Source organism: Humulus lupulus, chromosome 4 (genome assembly GCF_963169125.1).
Source record: "Humulus lupulus chromosome 4, drHumLupu1.1, whole genome shotgun sequence".
Classification (NCBI taxonomy): Eukaryota; Viridiplantae; Streptophyta; class Magnoliopsida; order Rosales; family Cannabaceae; genus Humulus; species Humulus lupulus.
In genome coordinates, this window is record NC_084796.1 from 16,158,286 (window position 1) to 16,180,038 (window position 21,753).

General features: G+C 37.8%; 1 long non-coding RNA gene across 1 annotated transcript; it reads left to right on the forward strand.

Moving 5' to 3' along the window:
- The first annotated feature begins 16,025 nt into the window (after nucleotides 1-16,025).
- On the forward strand, nucleotides 16,026-19,184 carry LOC133828844 (uncharacterized). The gene is made up of 3 exons (XR_009891340.1): nucleotides 16,026-16,346; nucleotides 16,475-16,540; nucleotides 18,966-19,184. It is a non-coding gene; the product is annotated as an uncharacterized LOC133828844 (long non-coding RNA).
- Nucleotides 19,185-21,753: the final 2,569 nt, after the last annotated feature.

Consider the following 21,753-nt stretch of genomic DNA (forward strand, 5'->3'; position numbering starts at 1 on the left):
TCCTTCCATTCCTTTCATTTCTTTTTCTTCAAATCTACTCACCCTGTTATATATGGTTTTAAGAGTGTTCCAAAAGTCCCAACTCTGTCCTCACATCCCGGTAACTTTGGTAAGGAAAATAGGATAGAATCTATATGTTATATGCTTATGTTATCTTATGTTTTATGCTATGAAATATGTTATAAAATATGTTATGAAATATGTATGTTTGTAGGCTTGGGCATATGACCCATTTGACTAACAAGCCCCAAATAGATTATGGCCATATGACCTACTTAGCTAGTAGGACCTCACTAATCTAATGGGCATATGACTTGATTAGTCTATGGGACCCCAAGTAATAATGGCCATTATAGTATGTGCATGATATAAGTGTTATGTTAAGTTTTTATGTTTCTTATGAAATTTATGTATATGAACTATGTGTTAGATTTTTCCTTGCTGGGCATTAGGCTCATTCCTTTTTGTTTATATGTGCAGGAAAATAGCTATAGTGGCGGTAAGATTCGTGGATGCTTGGGGAATGTGTATCGGTGGTGAATGGAGTCAAGGAGTCGAGAGTTCGATTTTTAGGATATAGTCTTGTTTTTATGGTCTTTATATGTATTTTCCGCACTTATTATGTAATCCCTTTTTATTATAAATCATGTTATGTTTTGTTTTTCAAACAATGGGATCCCATATCCTTCTTGATATTTTTGTAAGTAACTCTTATTTTTACAAGTTTCCTAATAAAATTATGGTATTTTCGCAATGTAAGCTTTATTAAGGATTTGTATGTATAGTTTCGTTATGGTCCAAAAGTCTAGAGTAGTTGGGTCATTACAGAGATATTTCTCCGTGTACAGAGTGTACACCAAGCTCAACGAGTCTCGGGAGAACATATACCTGGCTAATGAAAACCAGGTCCCCTTTAGGCGTCCGGACCCAATGAGAAATCAGAAGTCCAAGAGGGACTCCAGCAAGTATTTCCGATTTCACAGAGACACCGGGCATACTACCGATGAATGTCGATAGATGAAAGACGAGATCGAAGGATTGATCTCGAGGGGTTACTTCAGACAATATGTCAAGAACCAGAGTACTAATCAGGCGACCGCGAGCCAGAGAGCAGCCGCGTTGCAGCCCACACAAAACAATAATTCCCGAGCTCGGGAAGAAGATAGGCCCCCACCGATAGATGGAGAAGACGTGATAACCATCTCGGGAGGGCCTCATCCTACAGGCATGGGCAGAAATGCCCAAAAGAGATATGTTAACGAGCTGAAGACTGGGGACGGGTCTCCCTATGAACCCGAACCTAGAGCTCCAAAAAGTCAGAGGATTGAATCCCAACCAATAACCTTCACTGAGGAAGACGCGTCCCATGTTCAGTTTCCTCACCATGATCCGCTGGTCATCACTCTCCAGCTGGCAAACAAAAGGGTCCACCGAGTTCTCATAGACAATGGGAGCTCAGTTAACATTCTCTATAGAGCAACCCTCGAAAAGATGGGACTCTCCCTTCGCGACCTGAAAGAGTGTGCGACTACTTTATACGGCTTTTCAAGAGAAGGGACCGCCTGCATGGGATCCATTGAGCTCCCCGTAACCTTGGGAGACTACCCGGTCTCAGCAACCAAGATGGTGGAGTTTGTGGTAGTGGATCTACCTTCAGCCTACAATGTGCTGCTCGGGAGACCTGCCCTGGTTGGGCTGGGGGCAGTCTCATCAGTAAGGCATCTGGCCATTAAGTTCCCGACCCCTAGCGGCGTCGGGACATTGAAGGGAGATCAGTTAGCTGGGAGGGAATGCTACAGCATTTCCTTAAGAGGAAAGAAACAGACGAGCGCACAAGCACTCGTCATTATTCAAAGTAAAGACGGGACGGTCTTAGAGATTGATGAAGAGATCGATCCAAGGGTTGAAGAGAAGGCTGACCTCGAACCCTTAGAAGAGCTCGAAGAAATTCAGCTCAAGGAAACCGATCCCTCGAAAAAGGTAAAGGTTGGAAAACACCTCCAGGAAAAGACAAAATAGCAACTAATTTGCTTTTTAAAGAAAAACCAGGATGTCTTCACATGGTCACATTCGGACATGGTAGGGATAAGTCCGAATATAGCAAGCCACATGCTAAATATAGACAAAAGCTTCCCTCCGAAGCAACAAAAGTGAAGACAGCTGGATGACAACAGAAAGAAGGCACTGAAGGAGGAGGTTTGTAGAGTCCAAGAACTTTACTTAGCTAAGATAGATGATAGTATGATAGTATTTATAGCATTATCTTTGTTACTATGGATTTTTGGTTCAGACCGGGAATTATTTGGACACTCATAGTAGTACTTATAGATTTTCTAAGTTTAATCTATAGTTTAAGAATATTAAGTATAACCTAAGGTTTGATTAAAGTGACTGATATTAAGGATCATATTTATTATATTATAAGGTTTAGACATCAACCAATAGGATTTGAAGCACATGTTATGAATGGTAATTAAGGATTAAGTATTTTGGAGGATTAAATCTAATAAGGAGTAAAGTTTGAATGTTATAGGGTCAGTCAGCAGCTTTGAGTACGTTGAGGGCTTAGTCAAGGATGTTTACTCCATTCAAACTTAGCTAAAAATGTGTAATTTCGTGTTTAAATATTCAGTGAGTGCCGATATATCGCAACTATAGGGGGCGATATGTCGCAGCACGTAGATACGGAAAACACGAAACGATGCACGGTCGCCTCGGGCATACTGGCCCAGGCGATATATCGCCTACAGGGGGCGATATATCGCCTCCTTCAGCATATGTTCAATTGTTTTTGAATTCTTTTCCTTTCAGCCATTCAAACTTCTTCATAAGTCCAGCATCTTTTGAACGAGTCTTCAGCCTCTGCTGAACGATTATTCAAATGATTTTCACCTAAAAAGCCATTATTTTTATTCAAGTAAAATCAAGATCTTTTCATCTCCAAACTCTATAAATAGGACCTAGTACCCAGCCATTATTGACCATTTTCTCTAAGTTCAGAAGCTGCTAGTGTTAAGTGAGTGTGAGAGTGTAAACACCTGGATTGGGGAAAAACTATAAGCTTAAACATCATAAGCTTATCAAACACTTTGGGAAGTGAGTTCTATAGTATTTCGGTGGAGGTTAGATTGATCTTGCAAATCTTTGAGGTAACCAAAACTCTAGTTCCTTTCTGTATTATGTTTCCTTTCTCTTAGTCTTCTACTCAATTTCCTAACCTCATTCTTATTTTGGTTAGGGAATCCAAGTTCTTAAGCACTTAAGTTATGGTAAGCATATTTTCTTTTAATGGTTTAGTCTTCCTATTCTCTTTCATTTCATCTCTTTCCTTCTTTCAACTCACTCTTGTTCATTATGGTTTTAGGAGTGTTCCGAAAGTCCCAACTCAGTCCATTATATCCCGGTAACTTTGGTAAGGAAAATAGGCTAGAATCTATATGTTTATGTTTATGTTATCATATGTGTTATGTTATGATATGTTATGAATGTGTTATGAATTTGTTATGCATGTGTTTGTTGTAGGCTTGGGCTTATGCCCTATTTTACTAACAAGACCCCAAAAAGATTGTGGGCATATGCCTATTTAGCTGGTAGGACCCCACTAATCTCATGGGCATAAGCTTGTTTAGTCTATGGGACCCCAAGTAATAATGGCCATTATAATAAGTGAATTATGTGTTATGATATGTCTTTACGTTATTATGAAATTATGTTTATGTTTATGACTATGTGTTAGATTTTTCCTTGCTGGGCATTAGGCTCATTCCTTTCTGTTTATGTGCAGGAAATAAGCTTTAGAGGTGGAAAGATTCGTGACGCTTAGAGGATGTGTATCGATGGTGAATGGAGTCAAGGGGCCGAGCGTTATTCGATTTGAGGATGTAGTCTTGTTTATGTTTTTATGGTTTTAAATGTATTTTCCGCATTTTCTATGTAACTCTTTTTAGTTTTTAAGTTATTTTTGTTTTAAAGACAATGGGTACCCATATCCTACTTATTTTATGAAAGTAAACTTTGTTTCTACAAGTTTCTGATAAATTATGGTATTTTCGCAAAAATGTAAGTTTTATGTATAGTTTCGTTAATGGTCCAAAAAGTCTAGAGTAGTGGGTCATTACAAGGTTGACAGGTTAAAAGCAAACCGATTCATTAGGGATGCCTTTTACCCTGACTGGGTAGCCAATCAGGTGTTGGTCTCAAAACCTAATGGGACGTGGCGGACCTGTATTGACTATTCGGACCTCAACAAAGCTTGCCCGAAAGACTGTTTTCCATTACCAAGGATTGACTAGCTCGTGGATGCCACGACGGGGCATGGCCTGATGTCGTTCATGGATGCCTATTCTGGATATAACCAGATTCCCATGCATTCCCCTGACCAGGAACATACGAGCTTCATAACGGATAAGGGGCTATACTGCTATAATGTCATGCCATTCGGGCTTAAAAATGCTAGGGCCACATACCAGCAGCTCATGAACATGATGTTTTCAGAACAAATAAGGAACAACATGGAAGTTTATGCTGACGACATGCTTGTCAAGTCTCAACTTAACAATAACCATGTTGATGACCTCGAAGAGTGCTTTGGCGTGCTCCGAAAGTATAACATGAAACTAAATCAACAGAAGTGCACTTTCAGAGTATCTTCAGGGAAATTCCTGGGCTTTATCGTGAACGTTCGTGGAATAGAAGCCAACCCCGACAAGATCCAGGCCCTGATTGACATGTCCTCACCTCGAAGACACAAGGATGTCCAAAGTTTGACCGGCAGGATGGCGGCCCTAAGTAGGTTCATTTCAAAATCTACGGACCGTTGTCTTCCGTTTTTCAACCTTTTGAGGGGAGGTAAGAAATTTGAATGGACGGAGGAGTGCGAGCTGACTTTCCAGGAGCTTAAAAAGCACCTCACAGAGCCCCCCATCTTATCAAAACCTGTTACGGGAGATGTACTGTACCTATACCTTTCCACCACCGAACACGCGATAAGTGCAGTACTCGTGCGAGAAGAAGAGAAGGTACAAAGACCCGTTTATTACATCAGTAAAAGGTTACTGGGGGCAGAGTCAAGATACCCCTTGATGGAGAAGCTGGCTCTCAGTTTAATTCATTCATCTCGTAAACTTCGCCCCTACTTTCAGGCGCATCCCATCCATGTGTTGACTGATCAACCACTTAGGCAAGTCTTGTCTAAACCGGAGGCTTCAGGTCAACTTCTTAAATGGGCGGTTGAGCTCGGGCAGTTCGAGATCACCTACCACCCGAGGACGACCATTAGGGCACAGGCATTGGCAGATTTTATAGTAGAATGTACTGGCATGACCAACGACGAGGTTATAACCCCGGCCCATGAGCTGTGGAAACTTTACGTCGATGGCTCATCTAATGAAAATGGATCGGGGGCAGGGGTCATTTTGGTTACCCCCGCAGGGAGCAGATTTCATTCTACCTTAATATTTGACTTCAAGGTGTCGAATAATGAGGCTGAATACGAGGCTTTACTGGTGGGACTTCGTATAGCCAAAGAGCTCAAAGCCAAAGCAATACATTGCTACAGTGACTCTCAGCTCGTGGTTAATCAAATATTGGGAGAATACCAGGCTCGTGGCACGAGAATGGCAGCTTATTTAGAGAAGGCAAAGTCCGCATTGGAACATTTTGAATTTTATGCAATCGAACAGGTTCCCCGAGAACGGAATTCAAATGCAGATGCCTTAGCTCGGCTCGCCACCTCCGCTGAGAATGATGAACTAAACGTTGTGCCCATAGAACACCTCTCGGCACCTAGCATTAACGAGCCAGAGGAGGAAGACGTGTGTATGATTGAGTCCGAGCCTACCTGGATGACACCGATAGTTGAATATCTCGAGACCAGAGTCCTTCCAAAAGATCGGAACCAGGCTCGAAAATTAATGTATCAACTTCCCCGTTACACCATTTTGGACGGAAAGCTGTACAGAAGGGGGTTTTCCATGCCATTACTTCGGTGTGTAACTCCACCCGAAGCTAAGAAGATCATTGAAGAAATTCATGAAGGGTTCTGCGGAGATCACACCGAGGGGCATAGCCTATCCAAGAAAATCATACGCCAAGGATATTTCTGGCCTACCATTAAAATAGATTCTTTTGAGTATGTGAAGAAATGCGACAAATGCCAGAGATTCGCCACGATTCCTCAAGCTCCACCATCCGAGCTGACCATGTTGACTTCCCCATGGCCATTCGCGGTATGGGGAATCGACCTCATAGGCTCTCTCCCAACTGGCAAAGGCAGTGTGAAATATGATGTCGTCGCTGTGGATTACTTCACGAAGTGGACGGAGGCTGAACCATTGGCAACAATAACTTCCAAAAAGGTCCTTGACTTCGTGGTAAAAAACATCGTATGCCGATATGGGATGCCGAGGAAGATTGTATCCGACAACGGAACCCAGTTCGATAGCGACTTGTTTACCAACTTTTGTGAAAAGAATGGAATAATAAAGAGTTTTTTGTCAGTAGCTCATCCTCAGGCGAATGGCCAGGTCGAAGCTGTAAACAAAACTCTCAAGAGTTCACTAAGAAAAATTTGGAGGAAGCAAAGGGACGATGGCCCGAAGAATTTCCCCAAGTCCTATGGGGATATAGGACCACAGCTCGAACATCAACGGGGCATACCCCATTCTCTCTAGCATACGGTTGCGAGGCAATGTTGCCTATCGAGGTTGAAATTCCAACAATCCGCACTCATATTTACGACCAAAACTCGAACCACACTCAGCTAGAAGAAACCTTAGACATGATTGAAGAAACAAGAAACGAAGCTCAGTTGAGGAACGCTGCCTACCAGCAACGAGCTACCAGGTATTTCAACAAGAGGGTTTGAGATCGAAAGTTCGGTGTGGGAGATCTGGTGTTGAGACACGTATTTTTAGCAACACGAGATCCAGTAGCTGGTGTGCTCGGGCCAAATTGGGAAGGACCATACCAGATAGAGTCAGTCATCTGGCCCGGTGTTTACAAGCTAGCGAGATTGGATGGGAGCCTGGTACCGCGAGCATGGAATGGCAAACACCTAAGACCTTACTACCAATAGTATAGGAAGAGTGTTGCCTGTAACCATGATTGTTTATCTGTGCTACTTTGTCTACTTTTGAATTCCATCAAATAAAGATCTATTTCATTCAACATGTTATATTTCTCTTTATTTTTGCAATCTCTCTTAATTTAATAACCTATGGTCACACTCATAGGATAGTAAGGAGGCATCATTGGTATATATACCATCATCTTGAAAAATAAAATAACATGCACGAAATACATACAAGTGTTTTGATGTAACCAGATGCACGAGCTTAGGTAGTTTGGATGTAACCGAATCATAAAAAACATACAAGTATTTGGATGTAACCAGATGCGCGAGCTTAGATAGTTTGAACGTAACCAAATTATCAAAAGATAAAAATGTTTGGATATAACCAAATTTACGAACTAGGTTAAAAATATAAGTGTATGGATTACAAACCAAACACGACCTTAATAGGTTTGGAGAAAACCAGGTAAAACTAATCGACAATAAGTTGGAACCTGAACCTACTTCGAGATAAGTCGAGATCGAGGCTAGAATATCTTACGGGAAAATAGTTTCGAACTCATAACCTCAGAGGAATAACCAAGGATGAGAAAAATTAACTAAGCAATAGGATATAACTAAACCGTTTGTATTACACACCATACAAGTACTTTCGGGTTCATGGTTAAAGTAATATCCGACCTTGATAAATAACGAGATCGGAAGCGGATAATTCGAACAAACGATGCATGAATGCGTTGAGTCTCGAGCCTAAATCCAAACTATGTTTGTATGAATAAATAAACATAAACGATTCATTAATATAAAATGTGCAAAATATTTCAAACCAAGAAATGTAAAGCATATGTATTAATATAAAAAGAAATTGTATTAGCCATACAGGCATAAATTAAAGTAATTACAAAAATAAGGGGATGCAGCCCCAAGAAAAGATTTCCCCGAGATCAGATTCAAGAAGGAGCAGTCTCCTTGGCCTTCTCAGCATCAGCAGCACTGGACCCCTCAGGAGGAATAGCATGACTATCCTTCTGAGCACCTTCGGAGGCGGCCTCCCGAGCAGCCTCTTCCGCCTCAAGCCGAGCATTCCACTTATCCAGAAGCTTCGCCTCATGAGGACCTAGGAAGCTGGTATCGAGGTCTTCATTGTTGGCCCACATTCTGTACATGGCCAAATCAACCGCCTGGTCCTTCTTCTCTTTATACTCAGCAAGGAGGTGAGCTTTTTCACCCTCAATTATATCAAAAGTAGCGGCCTGGTCTTCTTCGAGCTTTTTGTTAGCCTCTTGGAGCCGAGTGTTCTCCTTCTCAAGCTCTACGAGCCTGGCATTCTCTTTCTCGAGCTCCGCGAGCCTAGCATTCAGCTTCTCAAGCTCGGATGCCTTGGCCTTAAGCTCCTCGACTCCTGCCTCAAGCTTTGCATTTTCTGCCTTCAGGTCATCACTTGCTTTGAGTTGAAGATCCTTTGCCTCCTGAGCATAAGACTTGCTCGAATGGATCTCGTTGTTCAACTTATAGTTGAGCTGGGCAGTAACAGCAAGAGTCTGACAAAAGAAAAAAAATCGTCATTAACACCAGGACTATATAAATATAACTAAGTAGAAGAAAAGTTACCGCGGCGGCAAGCTCGATACTCTTCTCGTAGAGGGCGGTGCAGTCTCAGGCGTTGTTCAAAAATTGCCATTGAGGAGCGTCGAAACTGCTAAAGCTCTGGCCAATTCAGGACATAACGTCCGAGCCCAGCATAGACCCATGGGATCCAGCCGCATTGTCAATTACATACTCCTCAACGTGAGTAGAAACCAACAGCTTGTGAGTTCAAGGCTTTCTGGGAGGTGGACCAAGTGTCGGTGGGACCACTACAGGAAGTTGGGGCTCGACCATAATGGAGGCACCAACCTGAAAAGTCGGCGCCACGATGGAGCTCGTGACAAGCGGAGCCGAGGGAGGAGGTGTTTTCTCAGTCCTCTTGGGGACTTTGGCGGGCCGGTCAACCTTTCGCGACCCCGCCCTGGGACGCTTGCTCCCCTTGGCACCGCCACTCTCGAGGATGTTGTCAAGGTCAGAATCCATCTTGCCTACACAATCACGCCACAATGTGAATCATAACAAAAAGAAAAAGTATATAAAGTGATTCAACAACACGTAGATATACAAAATAATGATAGAAGAAACCTAACTGGAACTCTCCTCCGAGCTCAAACTCGGAGACCATGAAATTCCCCCATCTTCAGAAGAGGCGGGGGGAGTACCTTCCCTACAGGTGGACATCAACCTCAAAAGGTCCCTATAGCATTGGTCCCATATTGGACGGCTATTCCGTCCCACACCTCGTTCAGACTGTACATAATGTCATACTTCCCGAGCCAACTATCAAACCTATGAACTCGGTCATTTACCCAAGTCCATATATAGAAGTGGTCCCTATCATCCGGGCATAAAACTAACCTATTGGGTTTGTGTTTTAATAAGGTGGGAGACCACATTTTCGAGCTAAGGATGACTGTACCTTGATCATCTGAGCCCGAGCTCGAAGCTTCGTCGTTGGCCTCGTTCCTCGATTGCGGGCTCTGCCGGCGAACCGGAGGCGGGGGCCTCACCTCTGTCCTCGGAGGGAGGATGACAGTTGGCAGTGGCACGAGCTCCCAGAGGTGGTACTTTTTATTGGACCAATCCGAGGTGGACTGGCCATCTCCCAAAAGCCCGCAAGCTCGGAGCTTGCTCTCATGCAAAAGATATGAGAGAGACCTCCTGCCATAAGGGAGTTGGAGCAGAGTCTCTCTATGCTCCTTCATCACGTCGTCGGGAGTAGGACGATGAAAGTTGGCTAGAAAATAAGACACATTTCAACTAAGTACAAACCTACAGACAAAAGTCTGAGCACAGAGATAAAGAAGGTTGGGGTACTTACGAATCCGTCTGAATGAGTAGTATCGAGACGGGGACAGGCCATCAGTCCAGAAGAAGGCTTTCTTAAAGTCAGGTGGATGGTTAGGAAGGTCCTCAAACACCTTTTTCTCTTTGGGGTAGCTCAAGAGATAGTAGAAGCCGTCTCCTCCCCGAACTCGGGAGGGATTGCTTTTCAGATAGAAGAGATATAAAATCTCCTTTGGTGAAGGTCCTTTCCACTCCAACTCGTGGTATAACGACCTCAGGGCAGACAGAACCCTGTAAGAGTTAGTGTTGAGCTGGAATGGAGCCAGCCCAACAAAGTCTGTGAAGTCCTTGAAGAATGACTTCAGAGGTAGTAGCGCTCCTGCCCTCATATGTTCTTGGCTCCAAGCCACGTACCTCAGCTTGTTATCAGGATTTCCATCTCCTGGGGCACGACAGCTTCGCTCATTGGAGGTAGGGGCTTGGCACCTTAGGGTGCTTGATAGCCTGAGACCGTGGAAGGCCAGGATATCAGTTATCTGACCTAGTGAGGTAACCGAGCTCCAGTAGTGCTTGGCCTCGAAGAATTCTCTCCTTGGTTGCGAGGTAGAAGGCTCACCCATCAGCGAGAATTGGAGCTCTCCCGGACTGTATGCGATGGTGACTTTTAATTTAGGGTCGAGGGGGATCGGCCTGGGTCCTGAATCAGATTCCGGATAAAGAGCCTCCCGAAGAGTTCTCCTCTTCTTTTCTATGACCTCAACGATTTGGCGGCGATAGTGAGCTCGGGTCTCCTCCTGTTCGTGCGCGAGATCGTTCTCGCGAATCAAACGTTGATTCCGAGCAAACAGTGACTCTGGGCTCGGGGTTTTTGGCGAGTAAGGGATTGCCAGCAACGACCCCCATCGTCTTTCCAGATTCTGTGACATCTAGCGAGAAAGAAAAAATGGTGAGGGCCATGCATGCAAGGGTTCAAGAATTGCGAGCTTAACAAGACAAGCTCGGAGAATGCTTAAGAACAAAATGAGCTCGATACTAAGACTCTGATTGAGAGTCGGACGTGTATTCTACGAGAAAAAGAAGGAGAGTGGATAATTTTTTTTGAAAATCCCGAAATATCAGGGAAAAAGGGTGGCGGTTATTCAGAAATGGTAATCTTGGGTATTGTGCATTCTTTAAAACCAAGATTTTGTACCCGATATCTTGGTGTGCAAGATATGTCTTTTAAATTTTGAAACCCAGAAAAAAGAGACCTCGTTCTACACCAAAACTGGATTTAGAACCAGTGATTTAAACCTAGCATGGAGACTTAGACATGAAAGCATATTGGTCAAAAGTCTCCTAGCGTGACAAACTAAGAAAATAAACTAGTGCATTCACAGAAATAAAAGAACAGCACAGATAGAAACTGGCATAAAGGAAAACAAAAAGATCATCGGATACTTACACACTGACGGCGATTGCAGAGAAATCGTTGATTGAAGGAGAGGTTGCAGGTATAACCTTACGATCTCGAGCAAACTAGTGGTCCTTTGTTTCTTCGGCTGGGAAAACATACACAAGCAAAAAGCTCTCTGAAATGGCTTCTGGTTTCGTCCCTTTTCTTTTGTCTCTGATGCGTGTAAAATAAGAGGAAGATGATGACTGGGGTCTTATATATAGATGGTAAAAAAGGATTATTCTGAGCCATTGGCCAGAATCCTCATAAAATCCAACGGTTAGGGATTGATGACATGATGGTACCGAAAAGGTGGCAGGCGAACGATCGTGGGCGGATTTCCAAGGTACTCGAGTACCTAGAGTGAGCAATACCCAGATGACGCGTGTCCATCTTCAAATGTGCGACGGTGCGGTTCCCAAAGAAAGTAGTTCAAAAGTTTCCTTCTTATGGGATTCGAACAAATACTTTTGAGGGGGCAAAATGTTACACCCAGATTTTGAGCCATAAGAATTATGATCTCGAAAGCTGGATTCATAATGAATGGACTCGTAATGTCTGGATCATGTCCGCAGCCGAGGCATCGAGCCTGCGAAGCAGAGACGACTTCGAAGATGGTGTTGGGGTTTTATGCCCTAATTAAAACCCAAATTCTTTGTGATCTCATTTTATTATCAATAAAAGAATAGAAATCATTTTTTGACTTGGTCAATCACTTTGCTCACATGTTTTATTTTCATGATTATTTATTTAATATAAACTTCTATTAAATCCCGAGCATATAGCTAATCTTATTTATAGTGATGTAATCACAGTGGAATATAAATATGATTATATGTTCAAAAATAAGTTAGTCCTAAGATTAGTCAGTGCACCGGATTTACACTGACTTGCCAATCTACGATATGATCTACGTACACATTACAGTGTTATGTTCTTTCCAGAACATTAGCAAAGTAGATAAGATCGGATGTATTTGTTACATCGGACAGGACCGATATTGACAGTTGATAAGATAAGTAAACATACCGTTATTATCTATTCTAGTCATATCATATAGTTGACCATAGGTCAATTCAATCTCAATTCTGAGTGGTTAGTATTCTAACTGATTGTATTATTTGAGTTCTTTGACTTGTTCGTTACCAGCTTACCCTACGGACTAGCCCATACTTACATCTTGGGAACTCGGTAGTATAATTGAGTGGGAGTGTTAATCATAGATATGAACATCTATAGCTTCTGATGAAGAAGTGAAACGATGGTTTCCTTTTAGTTTGGTTCAAGGTGTTAAATGATAGAGATCTCATTTCAGTAATTAAATTAGTTTACTGAAATATCATTTACAAGGAACTAAGTGTTTTAAGGATAAAATACAATGAGGGGTAAAACGGTATTTTAGTCCTATCTCATTGTAGACCGTCTATAGAGGATTGAGTGACAATTATGGTTGTAACAATGGATAATTAATAGCGTATCTATATTTGTTATAGAGCGTTCTATGAATTCAAGAGTGCAATTCCAAGTCTATAGTGGAGTCCGAGGAATTAATAAGTTAGTAAATTTATTTGTTAGATTTATGATAACTTATTGGAGCTTGATTTCATAGGCCCATGGTCCCCATTGTACCTTGGATAAAATCATCTAGATAGTCTCAATTAATTGATTTAATCATCAATTAGAATTATCAAAGTTGACCAGGTCAATTTTGGATAATTTCACAGAGTTGTGTAATTTTGAGAAGAAAAGAGAAATTATGGCAGATTTATTAATTAAGATAAATTGGTATCTAAATTAATAAATAAATTTAAATCAAGGTTCAAATTATAAATGATTAATTTGATAAAGTATTTAAATAATTATTTAATTAATTAAATCAATAGAAAATAATACAGGCCTTGATTTTAAGTCCAATGGGCTTATAATCAAATGGGAAATTTCACGGGCCTATAGCCCATGATAATTTCGACCTAGGGCTTCAAAACGGCTGTTATTTTATTGATTTTTTAATTAAATTAAATGGCCTAATTGAGTCTATAAAAGGAGTGCTTATAGAGAAGTAAAAAAAAAAAAGGTTTTTGATAAGTCAGATTTTCTGATAGTTTTATATTCTCTCTAAACACAAGTCCTTTTCTAAGCCACTTTCTTATTTTCTCTTCTTCTCTCTATATCTATCTCATGTGTTGAGAATTGCCCACACTAGTCTAGGTGGTTCTAAGGATACATTGGAAGATCGTGAAGAAAATAGAAGATCGGTTCAGTTTCTTGATAATACTCTGCGACAGAGAGGATACAAGAGTTAGAGAAACTGAAGGAAGGACTCTTAATTCCGCTGCGTATACTGTAAGTATTCTATTTTTGTTTCTCTTTGAATTCAATTTTAGAAACATGTTTTAGGCTATCTCGTATTAATTTGTTTAATATTAAATATACATGAAAATAAATAAAGATCCTGTATAAGTTTTTCCAACAGATGGTAGTCTCGAGATCCTCACAAGCTCGAAGGATAGATATCGAGATGCATCTGTTCTCGGGATGGCCTCGGATCAGGGGCCCCGAGCCCGATACAAGTATGAGCTCGAAGTCACATGATCTCGGGAAGATACTACAGCTCGAAAGTCAATAAGAGACCTGGGTGAATGGGGCATTGGCGATATTAAGATAATAATTTTGAATATCTTAATGAATCATCAATAAGAGACGCAGTCTACATTGATTGCTATAAATCCCCTATAATCAAGGGATATTAATTGTTCAGTTATACGCCCCCTGATCTTCAGGGGACGTCTCCTTGTATATAGGATTGCAGGCTTTTAATGCCATTAAATTTATTTGCATATACAGAATAACTTCCCGAAATATGTGGGATAGTATTCTGAAATCTTCTCTATAAATAGAGAGGTCATGCACCATTGTAAAGGACATAATTTTTGTGATCTTGAGAGAAAACTCTGGAAAATTCATCCTTGAAGAATTTTCAGAGATCATCTTAAGTTTAATAACAAAGACTCGTGAACTAGGCAGAGTTAACTGCTGAACCACGTAAAAAATCTCATTTGCGTTATCATATTTCTTTTGGCCATAATTAATTATTGTTTTCGTGCTCTTATTTCACTGTTGACGAAAAACGGCGTCAACATTATTAATTAAAAAAATGATCAAAATCCTTTCGGCCCCCCTTAATAATTAAAAAGAATATATTAAATGCTGCAAAAAAAAGAATATATTAAAAAAAGACATAATTTTTAAATTTAATTTTTATTCCCTCAAAAACAAAATAATAAAAATCAAATTTATATAGAATTTTAGTTTGAAAGTCAAGAACTAGGCAAAATATTTTTTAAGAGGCCAAAAGATAAAATAAATATTTGAGAAGGACTAAATATATAGTTTTTGAAAGAAAAAAAATAGGAATGATAATTAAATAATACTATATAATTTAATTTTTTCCAAAATTTTATGGGCAAAGGAAGGTCCCTCACACTCCATGTATGTAACTATCTTTTTGAAAGCATTTACTATTTTTTTTTAGGAGTTTTTTATAAGGAAATATAAACAAGATTGGTAATGTGATAACATCAATAATTCATAAAAGAAATGTAGGCCAAACACAACTGAATAATTATTTTACCCAAACTAATATTAATTTAAAGTATATTATTGCAACGAAAAAACAAGGATAAAATTAGACAAATACGTGGTTACCACTTATCCTTAATTTACGTGGTTACCTTAATTTTATCCTCAAAGCTGATGTATAATTTACCGATGACCATGTGTCAAAATACAATTGTGTAATTTGAGATCTTTATAATTATATAAATATAACATAAAATAATTATAAAAATTGCCTACAAAATTATATTGCTACATCATCAAAAAAAATATTGAATTTAAAAAATAATAAACTAATCAAAAACATTCCTGAAATTCCGAATTTACAATTTTTATGGGTTTTCATAAAAATGTTTATTTTTAGAGCATATTATTTCATATACATTTTGGTTACTTTCAAAATTTATTTTTTTATCTTCAAATATTGATTAGTATTTTTTAGGTTATATTATAGTGTCTTATTACTTAAGATACTTTTACGTTAACTTCAAAATTATTTTAGGAACTAATGAGTTACAATAAGTGTAGTGCACCAAAATTTTTTTTTGATTATTTAAATTTTGTGCTTTATTTGATTTAAATGTTAAGTGTGATGAATTGTTTTATTTAAGTGTTGTTATTTTATTTAATTGTTTATTTGTTTTATTTGATTGTTTGTTATTTTATTTAATTGTTAGAAATGTTTTGGTTAATTAATTTAATAAGTGATTAATTGTGTAACATGTTATCTTACTATTAGTGTTACATTTTATTTAAGTGTGACAAATGAGGTATTTATGTGAGCTATGGTGGAATGCACTAAGGTGCATGATAGATAGTAATGCACCCTAGTAATTTAGTGTGTGCTAGTGCATGGTAGCATGGTGCACATGTGTAGATTTTCTACACATTTTAGGTTTCCTTATTTTAGATTTAATTGAGTAATTTATTTATAAAAAAAATAAAGAAGAAAAGAAAAGGGAAATGAGGAGTGGGCGTGTGACCTAGTGGGAATGGAATATTTCCTTAAAATGGTAAAAAAAATCAAGACTTGAAGACCATGATCATTTGGGGATAGGCATGATCATATCTTATCCCTTTGTATCTTTTTGAAATAAAGAAAAATCAAGGAAAATAAAAGAGGAATGGAAACTTACCTTAATATTGTTTGGGGAGACTTTATGAGAGGATTTGTGATAAAGGGGCTAAGAAAGGAGAGAAGAGCCATTGCTCTTGTGTGTGTGTGTGGCTGCCGTGACCTAGAGAGAGAGAGAGAGAGAGAGAGTGGCGTGTAGAGAGAGAGAGAGAGAGAGAGAGAAAGAAAGAAAGAAAGGAAGAAGGAAGAAGAAAGTGAAGAGGAACCCCCCTAGAGTATGTCTTCTTGTTTTCTCTTTTACATAATCTTTTTATTTGATAATATGATTTTGATTGTGTTATTTTTCTTGTGTGTGTTTGGGTCTTTCCTTCTCTTCATGGTGGCTTTCCCATAAAAACCCTAGGCTTGAACAAGGGTGTGGAGTTTGTGGTATTGATCTTTTGTGTTCTTGATTCTACAATCAAGAGAGGTAATGGTCTTTTCCTTAGCCTTATATTGTTTTTGGTGGGTTGTATATGAGGTTTTGCTAATGGTGCTAATGGTTGATTTTGGGTAGGATTGATGTATAGGATTTGGATTTTTGTGAGGGCATGATTTGTGTTTAAGGGTTGTGATGTTGATTTTGCTATGCATAAAAAAAAATTGTTATAATCTATGAACACTTGTAAGGTGATTTCGGCCTAGGTACACCCAAGGGTGGTCTTGATATGTTGTGTGATTTACAAAATATTTGATCCATGTTTTAGGATCTATGATATATGGGTAAGAGAATAATTGGTAATCTTGATATTTTGATCATGAAATCTTGTTAGATGCATGGTATATTTTGAATGATTAAATTATGAGATAAATGAAAATAATGATAGAAATATGCTAGGTTAAAATAAGGCATATGTGAATATGGTATAAATTTACTATATGCTATTTTTATTGAAAAAGTTTTGTTGGCTTTCATGGAATTGCAACAAATGATTTTAAAAGGATTCATGTGATTATGTTAGTAGAATCATGCATATTATAAGAGCATAATGAGATTATAGGCATGAATGATTTTATGTAATTTTTGAGACAAAAGTTGAGTTTTACAAAGAATTAAGCTTGCTGTTTTTTTTCAAATAATTGGGTAAAAGTTGATAAAAAGATGAGTTGCATGCATAAATAATGTTCTTGATGAATATGTTAATTCTTATGAAATTAAAAGAGGATTTTAAGTCTCATGTTATGATATTTTACTCAATTAACTTCCTACAGAATTTTTATTGAATTTTGAGAAAAAATGAGTTTATAAAATTGAATATGGTGATTTTAATGATAAAAAAATGGTTGCTGGAATTTTGTAATAAAATGTGAAGTAAGTTTCACTAAAAATGAATTTGATTAATTTTTGGAATAAATTATTTTTCCTAAGTTATGGTAATATTGAAAAATGATATTTTAATGGTATGAATGCATATTTTGATAAATAATGATTTTTCTTTATTTTGATTGAGAAAAATATTTAAACTCTATTTATTTGTGATTTTTGAATAAAATAAATAGTGGCTGAAAGTTTGTTTTAAAAAGGTTAACAATTGTTATTAAATTGTCACATATGAGTTTTTACTACTTAAAAACTAAGTCTTAAATAAATTAAATCAAAATGTATTTTTCCACACTTAAAATATATTTTTTTCACATAATTTTTGTAACACAATAATAAAATATATTTTTCTAAAGAAACATGTTAAAATAGGTATTTTAATTAAATCCAAGCTTGTTGGTTAATTCTTGGTAAATTAATATTTATTTAATGAAAATGTCACATATTTTATTTTGAGCTAAAATAAAATAAATTTATAAAATAAAATAAAGTTTTTGAGAAATTTAATCAACTTAGAAATTTTAAGAAAAATAAAGCATGTAATATGGCTATTGATTTTCAAACAATAGAAGCAAGAAATGTAGAATTATCGTTTTTGAAAACGTCTTTATTACGCAACGTTCCTACGTATGCATGTTACATGCAAATCAACTTTTACGTCCAAAATCATGATTATTATTCAAATATGTAATTTTTATAAAGCAATCATGTTAGCAAAATGGGTAGAACGAGCATTATTCTTTTGGCGATAATTGCATGTTTTAGTGTAACTGAATTCATGAGTGCATGGCCCATGCACACATGAGTTGTATGGAAGGGCAAAATAGTAATTTTATGAACCTAAGAAACGTTATTTTGATTATGATATAGGCTCGTTGAAAGGATTGTGAAATTCTTAGCTTGGACCTGAGGTAAGGAAGTTAGATAGATTTTATGATTTTATGCTATGAATGGTAAGACTATTATATGAATGAACTGTTATGAAATTATGAATGACTTAATGTGATGATCTGTTGAATGTGATATGTGTATGGATGTTAGATACATCAAACAGAATGTGATGTTAGATACATCAAACAGATTTCGATGTCAGATACATCGTACGAGTTACTAAGGACATTGAGACGTGACTCCTAGGGCGAACGCGCCGAGGTTATTCAAGGACCAGTGATCTCCTGTTTACCTCATAGGGTGACATGGACAACTAGCGTTCCATGCTCATCATGTATGCTGTATGTTTGTGATATGATGATATGTCACTTTTATGTTATGATATGATGATATGTCACATTTATGTTATGATATGTTGATATGTCACTTTTATGTTATGATATGATGATATGTCACTTTTATGTTATGATATGTTGATATGTCACATTTATGTTATGATATGATGAAATGTTACGATTATGTTATGATAGACCATGATGTTTTAGATGAACGTTAGTGTTTGGTTGTTTGTTGTTTTCTTACTTGCTTATTTGCTTGTACTTCCTTACTGGGCTTTTAGCTCACCCCCTTACTTTCCTTCCAGGTAGCAAATAGGATTTCTCTATGGCACGCGTGGTGACGTGAGGAGTTCTTCATCATGGGGTGTATGGCGTGGGGCAATCCTATGGACGATAAAACGATCAACGTAGAACGCCATTTAAATTATGTTTTGTTTTAAGGGACTTTTCCTAAATTATCAGTGGGACTCTGTTATTTAACTTAATTGGTTTTCTTTGAACTTTGCATAAAAACCTATGTTTTATTTTAAACTTATGGCGGCAACTTGCATGATTTTAAATAAGTCCCCCTGAGACTTTAATAATGGATGGTATTCTTTTATAAGCTATGTAATACGAATATTTTGTAAGTATTAGTCTAGGGCGTTCTTTACAATAAGGTATAACAAATTACTATATAACTTATCATCAAAAATTAATTTTATTATATTATATAGTAACTTTTTTTAATGAAAATTTTTAATTCACTTTTTAGTCACTAATGTAATTTACATGTAAATAATGATGTTTCTTTTATTAATCAAACAAAAAATAAACTTAGAAGTTACTTTCGAATTATAATAAAAAATACACATTTTGGTTTTTTATTATGAATTTTTGTTTAACCAAATTAAAAAGCAACTACATACTTTTTAAATACAACACAAACATTACTTATTACAATTATTGAATATACATTTTCGTTGTGTGTGTGTGTTTTATAAACAAAGCAGTATAAACCTTTTGGTTAACCAAATATAAAAGAATGTTACTTTTAATTTTGGTTATCTTCTCTAGAGACTATTAAAAAACTTATACTTCTCACATATCAAAATGATCACCTACCTTGAAAAGTAGGTCGCGATAGTACTACTTTTGAGCCCAAACAACCAAAAAAGTGACCCAAAAAAATAAAGTCTCATAGAAGAGAGAGAGAGAATTAGTTTCACAAGTGCATTATCATCAATTAAAAAAAAAATGATGTAAATAATTTAGTTCATTACACGTCGCTCAGAAAATAAAATAAAAAATATGGTTATATATTTGTATCACAAAATGTGGTATAAAAAACAAAACAAAAAATAGTATATGTTGACGTCGTTTTTCGTCAACTTAAACAGTAGAGCAATTTAAGCAAATGGAAAATGGAGCGAATGAATTTAAAGAAGAGGATAAGAAGGTTTTTACGTGGTTCAACAGTTAATTCTGCCTAGTCCACGAGTCTATATTATTAAGATTTGGAGTTTTCTGGAAATTCTTCAGAGATGAACTACCCAAAGCTTTCTCTCAAGAAGTCAGAAATCAGAGAATCCGTCCCCCACAAGTAGTGATTCCTTCTCTATTTATAGGGAAGGTTACAGAGTTCGTTCCCACATATTTCGGGAAGATATTCCGTATAACAATTGAAATAATGATATTAAATGCAATATCTCCTATATACAGGGAAACATCCCATGGAAATCGGGAACGGATAACAAATTAAATGGTATCCCTTAAATATTGGGATTACACAACAATAAATATGTTCACACGTAATGGGCTATCCCAGATGACTCATCAGGTCTTCGAGATCAGCAAACGGCATTGTGACTGTCAAGACTTACAGAACTGTTATGAACTTGTCACCCAACTTCAGGCCATGCTCGGGATAGGTAGGTACTGTCGAGGCTATCACACCCGAGCTTGCACTTCCCAAGTTTGGACTGTCTTATCTGAAGATAATTGGTAAAAGATATATCCCAGTGTCGTGCCATTTCGAACTCAGAAAATATCCCGAGGTTACACATCTTCGAGGTCGCTGTTTTACTTTAGAGATTTTACGGCTGGACCATATGATATTTTCATACATTTCGAGCTCATACTTGACGAGCCCAGTTTTCGGGGTCATAACCTCTTATCTCGAAATCTGGGTGTAACATTTTGCCCCCTTAAAAGTATCAGTTTGAATCCTATGAGAATGAAACTTTTGAACTACTCCTCTTGGAAACTGTAACATCAAATACACTCGAGTGTGGACACGCGTCAGCCGGGTATTGACCAACCAAGGTACATGAGTGCCTTGGAATCCTTCCCACGTTCATTCGCCTGCCAACCTTATGGTACTATCATCTCATTGGTCCCTAACCATCGGATCGGATACGAAATCTGGCCAATGGCCCAGATTAATTCGACTTTTAACATTACCAGGGGTCTATAAATACATTTTCATCATCTTCCCCATTTTACTTTTGCCTTCAAGCTTTCAGAGAGAGAAAAAGAGAAAAACCAAAAATTTCTTTGCCTAGCACTTGCATGTTCTCCAAGCCGAGAAGACAAAGCAACGTTGGCCTCTTCGACTCCGTGAGATCGTCTTTGCAACCGCTTATTCGGTCATCAATCTCTCTGTTTTTGCCAACTACATGGTGTAAGTTTAAGTTCTTAGTTTCATATGCCCGTGTACATGCATTGTTTTCATGCACGTTTATATTGTTGCACTATTGGTTCACTTAGTAGTTTTACACACTAGAGTATTTAGCCGATAAGTATTATTCTTAAGTTCTAATATCATGGGTTCCAAACCCAAATTTTGTGTAATAGATCCAAATATGGTTCTTTTATTGAGTTTTTTGAATTTCAGATAACATATCGTGTGCACCAAGATTCTGGGTACAAGATTAGGGTTTTTAAATTGCACGTTTCCCAAAATATCACTTTTTGAGTAACCGCCTACTTTTTTTCCTGAAATATCAGGATCTTCAAAAATAAATCCACCTTCCTTTCTTTCCGTGGAATACACGCTCTGAGACTGGCCTCGTCCTTTAGATCGAGTTTGCCCCGTAGCCTTGATCATTCGAG